The sequence below is a fragment of the Chrysochloris asiatica genome, unplaced genomic scaffold, assembly GCF_000296735.1.
Source record: "Chrysochloris asiatica unplaced genomic scaffold, ChrAsi1.0 scaffold00004, whole genome shotgun sequence".
Classification (NCBI taxonomy): domain Eukaryota; kingdom Metazoa; phylum Chordata; class Mammalia; order Afrosoricida; family Chrysochloridae; genus Chrysochloris; species Chrysochloris asiatica.
In genome coordinates this window covers 35,337,311-35,345,384 of record NW_006408522.1, presented here as the reverse complement: position 1 = coordinate 35,345,384, position 8,074 = coordinate 35,337,311, and the positions used below count along the sequence as shown (strand labels likewise).

The window sequence follows — 8,074 nt, the reverse complement described above, 5'->3', positions numbered from 1 at the left end:
ATATCATTATTTACCTCTGTCCCACTTAGCCCATTGAGACCAGTCTAATTGTTCTCCCATCTGCTTTGTTCTTCCATTCCCCTCCAGGTACTTGTATATTGCCCCCCTCCCCAGCACCCAAATTATCCTGTGTCTAATCCCTGCCTTGTGCTCCACCTTCCCCTCCCTCCCCTCACCCATCCACAACATCCCAACAATCAACAAAGAATCCTCCCCACTACCCCCGTTTAGTATGGGTTCTTTTCCTTAGTCTTTTACAGTAGTGGTCCTATGCAGTATTTCTCTTTTTGTGACTGACTAATTTCACTCAACATAATGCCCTCAAGGTTCATCCACCACATTGGTTTTTTATATCTTTCCTGTCTTTTTATTGACCTTTTGCTTTCTTCACGCATTATGTTCTTGATGTCATCCCAGATCTCTTCTGGTTTTTGGTCATTTGTGCCTAATGCATAAAATCTGTTATCTGTTCTTGAGATTTGTTTTAATTTTCTTCAGTTTCAGCCCAAAGTTATATGACCAACTGATGGTCTGACCACCACAGTGGGTCTCCAACCTTGTTTTGGCTGATGATAATGAAATTCTCCACTGTGTTTCTTCTTCTTCTTTTAGCTTTTTATTGTGAATTGAGTAAAGGTTTACAGAACAGATCATCAGTCCACATTCAACACAAACTATACACTTTGTGTCACTATGATTGCAATCCACGCCATGTACCACCCACCAGTTAACAGTATTTACCTCTATTCATGGTGTGTCATGGAGTCGGTTCTGACCCACAGAATCCCTGTATAGAGTTTCTGAGACTGTAAATCTTTATTGGAGCAGAAAGCCTCATCTTTTTTTTCCACAGAATGGCTGGTAGTTTAGCAGCCTCAACTTATAACCACACTATCAGAGCTCCTTAAATCACAAAATGTTTCATTTAGTAAGAAAATCTTACTGTAACTTTTTACAACAGTGGTCTCATATATTTCTCCTTTTGTGGTTGACTATTTTCACTGAACATATATGAGGCATAAAGATGCATTCTGATTAATAAAAAATTTACCATACGTTAGTTAAACCAATTAAGAAAATGATAATCTGTTATAATGTTGAGATATTTACACCATTCTAAGTAAGTGTGAGTTCATGATTGCTAGCAACAAAAAGAGGTTACATACTAAATGAGAAGACCATTTCCTAGTTTTCCCTTTTATGATAATTTTGGCAGAATAATAACTTTTTGTCTAGAATCTAAATCCACATGGCATCTTCATGGGAAATTAAAACATTACAGATATTCAGTAAGGTTGAACAACACTTAAGACAAATCAGAGAACTGTGTACTAAACCTCAGTTCACCAAGATAAAGAATGTGCAAAAGTAGCAAAATCTCCATAATTTGAATTAGTGAGTAACTAAAGGAACTCCGGTAGCGTAGTGGTTACAAATCCGGCTGCGAACCTTAAGGTCAGCAGCTGGAAACTACCAGCTGCTCCGCGGGAGAAAGATGAGGCTTTCTGCTCCCTTAAAGATTTACAGCCTCGGAAACCCTGTACAGGGTCGCTATGGGTCAGAACCGACTCGATGGCACTTAACAACAATATTTTCACTTAGCATAATATCCTCCAGGTTCATCCACGTTGTGAGGTGTTTTGGAGATTCATTATTCTTCAACACTGTGTAATATTCCACTGTGTAAGTACCAAAGTCTACTTAACCATTCTTCTGCTACTGAGCATTTAGGTTCTCTCCATCTTTTTGCTATTGTGAATACTGAAGCAATGAACATGGGTGTGCATATATCTATTTGTGTCACCGCTCTTATTTCTTGAGGATATGTACCAAGTAGAGGGATTGCTGGATCATAGAGTATTTCTACTTCCAACTTTTTGAGAAAGTGCCAAACCATTTACCACAGTGTTTCCATTTTTTATTGGATTTTTGTCTTCTTTTTGAGGTATTGAAGTGTTCTATAAATTTTGGAGAGTAGTCCTTTGTCTAGTATGTTGGTGCCAAACATTTTTTCCCAGACGGTGGGTTCTCTTTTTACTCTTTTGGTGAAATCCTTTGATGCACATAAGTGTCTAATTTTTAGGTCTCAGGCATCTATTTTGTCTACTTTTTGTGCATTTTCAGTTACATTTGCAAGAGTATTTATGTATCATAGTTCTTAAATTTGTCCCTATTTTTTCTTGGATGATCTATAGTTTTAGGGTTAAAATTTAGGTCTTTAATCCATGTTGAGATAATTTCTGTATATTGTGTGAGATATGGGTCTTGTTTTATTTTTCTGCAAATGAATTTCCAAATTTTGCCAGCACCATTTGTTGAAGACTTCCTCTTTCCCATTTAATGCATTTTGGCTCTTTATTGAAGAGGATCATCTGACTGTTGTTGTTGTCAGGTGCCATCGAGTCGGAACCAACTCTGACTGTAAGTGGATAGAGTTACTTTTGGTTTCTCAATTCTGTTCCGTTGATGTATGTGTCTTTAGTTGTACCAGTACTAGGCTGTTTTGACTACTGTTGCTATGTAGATTGGGTAGTGAGAGGTCATGCCAACTTTATTTTTCTTTTATTAATAACACTTTGCTTATTCGGGGTCTCTTTCTTTTCCATATAAAGTTTGTAGTTAGGTGCCACTGAGTCACTACTGACTCACAGCGACTTTATGGACAACAGAATGGAACACTGCTGGGTCCTGTGACAACCTCACAATGGTTGCTCTGCTTGAGTCCATTACTGTTGCGCCACTGTGCCAATCCATTTTGATGGGGTCCTTCCTCTCCTTTGCTCACTCTCCACTTTACCTAGCATGATGTCCTTCTCCAATTAGTTAGTGTTCTTTCCTGATAATATGTATGAAGTATGAGAGACAAAGTGTAGCCATCCTGGCTTCTGAGGATCATTATGGCTGTACACTTCTTCTAGATTAGGATAGCAAGTACTGTTTTCTATAGATTGCTCTGGATAGTGTTGACATTTTCATGATGTTAAGCCTTCCGATCCACGAGCAAGAAATAATCTTCCATTTCTGCAGATCTTTTTTGGTTTCTTGTAATAGTATTCTATATTTTTCTTTGTATAGGTCCTTTGTTTCTCTGGTTAAGTTTATTCCTAAGTATTTAATCTTTTGGGTGGCTACTGTAAATGGTGTGGCTTTCCTGATTTCCTTTTCAGAGCTCTCTTTATTTAGTTGTAAAGGAATTCAACTGACTTTTTTTTCTTTTTCACACATACAAAACAAAATGTATTTATACATTTAAATGTCCTAAGGTAACATTGTGCAAGCCAGCCTCCTGCCCGCAAACACTGCCTTTCTTTCTTAATCCATGGGCCTGGGGTTCACAGCCACTCTAGCTCTCCCTGCCATTGCCTCTTCCACCATCACTGTTGTCGCTGCTTTTCTAGGTAGGCTCTCACAGTCCACTCATGTTCTTACTTCTTCATGAAAGACTAACTACTATTCCCTTGTGGCTACACGTCTTCTACAATTACAGTTGTGACAATCGCAAATAATTCTGTTAACAATTACAATTGAATCATAAAATCCTATCATCCCCTATCCCTTTTCACCAGATCCATCTGGAAAAGAGGAAAACTATATAGTAGAGATTCTACATTATTCCTCATTCTGAAACTAAGCACACTCATGAAAGCTTGTAAGCCAGCCACTTCGTACCTTTATAGTCACCCATTTTTTTGATAGCCAATGTTTAAATTGCCCGTCCCTAATAACCCAGCGCACTGAAAAAGCAAGCTTAAAGGATCAAGGAGATATGAGGAATCCTTCCATTTGGGTTGGAATTTTTAGCTCAGTTGTTTTGTTTTGTTTTCCAATGCCCTGGCTGGCCTTCCAAAGCGGGAGCCTTTGATGTCAGCACCTACTTTATTGACTGATGGGCGGGTAGCATTCATGCAGACCTCATAACCATGGTTCTGTAACATTTGGCCCCCTTTTTTAAAACACATCATCAGTTAACAGTATTTGCTTCTTGTCTTTTTTTTTTTTTTTTGATGTACACAAAAACATGCAGGAATATGTAATTGCTTAAACAACCAAAGGGCACATTGTGTAAGCCATCCTCCTTGCCACCAGCACACAGCTTTTCTCTTTCCATGAGTCTAGAGTCCTCAGCAGCTCTCTCTCTCCATGACATCACCTCTGCCTCTATCTCTGGTGTCACTGCTTCCCATGTTTTGCTCATGCTCTTTCCTTCTGATGGTTCTAGGGTCCTCTGTTCCTGGAATATAAGTTTAACTACTCACTCCTTTTTGTTATACAACTTCTATGTTTACAGTTGTGACAACTGTAATTAGTTATGATAACAATTATGACTGAATCAAAAGAATCCTATTCCCATCTTTTTTCTCCAGACCCACCTAGACAAGATGAAAACTATTCTGTGGGGATTCTACCTTCCCCCGCCATTAGGAATCCAACTAATTTTTGTACGTTGATCTTGTACTTTGCCACTTTGCTAAATCTATTGAATTCCAATAATTTTCTTGTGGAGTCTTTAGGATTTTTTAAGTATAGGATCATATTGTCTCCATTGTCTTTTCCCACAGGTATAGTCAATTTGATTCTTGTGTATTTTATCTGGTGAGATCCATGTGTATAGTCACCTTTTATAGTTGTTGAAAAAAGGTATTTGCAATGAATAAGTTGTTAGCCTTGCAAAATTCTGTCATGCTATCTCCAGCATAATTTCTATCACCAAGACCGTATTTTCCAACTACTGTTCCTTCCTATTTTTCTCACATTTGCATTTCAATCACCAGTAATTATCAGTTCATCTTCATTGTATGTTTGATCAATTTCAGACTGAAGAAATTGGTAAAATTCAATTTCATTATTACTGGCTTTAGTGGCTGGTGTATAAATTTATGGTATTAACTAGTCTTCCTTGTAGGTGTATGAGTGTTATCCTATCACAGACAGCATTGTATTTCAAGATGGATCTTGAAATGCTACTTCTGACGACGAATATGATGCCATTCCTCTTCAATTTGTCATTCCCAGCACAGTATATCCAATGATTTTTGCCTGATTCAAAATGGTCAGTAACAGTCCATTTTAGCTCGCTCACTAATGCCGAGGATATAAATTTTTATGCATTCCATTTAATTTTTAACTTCCTAGATTAATATGTTATACATTTCACATTCCAATTATTAATGGATTTTTAAAGTATAATTTTCATTTTATTTTCTTGCCTGTTAGTTTTTCTTTAGCTGTTAAGGGCTCAAATTGGTACATGGGATTTGGTGGCAGTGGTGGAGCAGCACCTACGGGTCTAAATCTAGGTAGGGGTACTATTCAGTCCTCCTGGGATTCACAAGAATGGTTCCTGACCACCTTGTCGTGAATGGCTCAGCTCACACAATAATGTAGTTTCACATATAGCTTGGGAAGCATGTTTGCGTTGAAGATACTTACTAGCTTTAGAACTATCCCTAAAGCCTGTGGCCTCTACTCTGTTTTGAATTAAGAACTACTGAATGGCTTTGTCGCTGTGCACACAGTGGGGTGCAGTTGTACAAGGTGGTGGCCCTTTTTGGCATGAATGGTGTGTTTTTTTTTTCTTTGTCATCTTTGAAGGGACATCCCAAGAGCTACTGTGGATTTTTGTAGCTGTTCCTTCCCACTATGAGTTGTGCTACATCAACAAATGAAGATACTTACTGTAAGCTTTACTCCACAACATTTTGGTGAACTCTACTTTTAGGAGGCAGCTATTTCCAATCTGAGGGGTTCATCTTCTGGCAATGTATCAGACAATATTCTCCTGCTATTCATAAGGTTTTCAGTGTCCAAACATTCAGAAGTAGTTTGCCTTTCCTTCTTCCTAGTCTGTCTTAGTCTAGAAGTGCCCATAAAACCTGATCACCATGGGTGACTCTGCTGGTATTTAAAATATCGGTGGTAGAGTTTACAATATCATATCAACCTAGAAGTTACCACAGTATGACAAAGTGACAGAGGAGTGGTAGAACAACATAAGATAGCGGGTAAATATGAGTAAAATAATTCCCTTATTTCTCACAGTATGGCCATACCATAGCAAACATTTGGTATTTTCTAAGATTGGACTCCATAAAACACCAATGTGCTCTCATTCTTTGATGCTAATCTTCCTTGGTAAAGGAAGTTGAAGCTCTGTTTCCTGGACCATAAAATGAAGATACTGCAAGTGTAGCTGTAGTGACTAAGTTGATGACACACCTATATCAAACATGAATCTCAAACAAGCATGTTGGTTAATCAAGTTGGGTTAAGTCCTAGTAGAAATTGTACACAATTGGCATTTGCTTAAACCAATTTTAACAGAGTAGGCCTCTATAAAAGCATGTCTGGAGGCCTTTTGTAGATAGGAGTCTCAATGATAAGTATTTTGACAAAAATTCTACTAGTTTACCCTGCAATTTTTTACCAAGCTTAATATTTAATAATTTTTTTGGTCACTTTTAAATAAATAAACCTTCAAGTTAAAGTTCATTTTTCAGTGTCATACTAGTCTCTACAGATTAACCCTTCTCATTCTGGCACTGAGAAGACTGTTTTTCTATATCCATCCTGCTCTCCTGCTTTGGTAGAGATAAGGCAGCGCGTCCATAGCTCCTCTCTGACATTGGTATTTAACGGAGTTACTAAATGGATAGGACTTTTTTGGTAATTCCTGAGGAAACCCATAGGGCGTATAGTTAGGAAGTATAACAAAAGAGAGGCATTTCTACAGTTTGGACAGCTAGAAGTAAGTCCCCAGATGTGGCAATAACTTACAATCAGGGAGCTCTATAAAGAAAAAAAATATACTTTATATATAGCTCCCTGACTGAAGAATATAGGTAAAAAGAAATTAGTAGAAAAATTATCTTTGTTATCTGTGAGGGAAATAGTATTTAGCTGAAGTCAATGTAATTTTATTAAACAGTAATGGAAAAACATGATTATTTCAATCTTGGGTTTTTATATGAAGGAAATTAGTAGTCTCCAATCCTGGATCAGACTGTTAGATAATATACAACAACAACAACAACAACCAAATTGCTGAGAAGTTCCTTTCTACTTAATAAGCCTGGTATTGCTAATATGAAATGGTGTTTAGGAGGACTGTTAGTATATGGAGGAAAACAAAATCTCAAAAGGTGATACGGTGGTGGGAGTGCCCTCTAGAGGGTTGAAAAGGAATCTCCACCCAAGGCTTCTAATAGAACAGGCTTTAAAGGCTTCAGGGTGGTTTGTGAAGAGGACTATGAAACTACACAGCAAAGATGTGTACCCTGGTCTCTCTTTAGTTAATGACCCACTAAGGAGCTCTGGTAGTGTAGTGGTTACGAGTTGGGCTGCTAATAACCTCATGGTTAGCAGTTCGAAATTACTAGTAGTTCCACGGGAGAAAGATGAGGCTTTCTGCTCCCGTAAACATTTACAGCCTCGGAAACCCTATGCAGGCTCACTGTGAGTCACCACCACCACTACTAGACTCCTGGAATGGTGCTGTAGGATCAGCACTGGACTTTCTGAACCACAAGGTCAGCAGTTCAAACCTACCAGCTGCTCCTTGGAAATGCTATACAGCATTGCTATGAGTCAGAACCAACTGCACAGCACTTAATAACAAAGGTATCTTTGCACCAATATATCCAAGTAGTGCTAGGCATGCAGTCAACAAAAGTAAAGGTTTGCTGAATGAATGAAAAAGAACCAGAAATAAAGACTCTAAAACATTCTCACCAAAAAAGAAAAATCCATATGCCAATCACCTTTTCTAATATTTTTCAAAGAGTCTCCCTGAGTGTTCTGATAATTGGAAGGATCCATTTGGTAATGTCTTGGGGTAGGAGGAAAGGAAGCAAATACCAAGGCACTACAGAGCAAAGACCTTGTGAATGGCTGCAAGGAACAACAGGTCACGTGCCCTGAATGTTGTCCAGTCAGGACATCCTGGCCAAACAGTCTTTAGTCTCAGTCAGACTCTTTCCTGGAAGGATCCCTCATAAATAAATCTTGTAAGAAGGGAATGTAAATGGTTTTTTATAGGAGTTCTTGTTTACTCTGGCTGACCTGTGAACCACAGGGC

The 8,074-nt window shown here is 38.2% G+C and overlaps 1 protein-coding gene across 1 annotated transcript in view; it reads right to left on the bottom strand.

Moving 5' to 3' along the window:
• Window positions 1–8,074, bottom strand: part of INO80 (INO80 complex subunit) — a 157,143-nt gene that overhangs the window by 25,188 nt on the left and 123,881 nt on the right. The window lies entirely within an intron of this gene.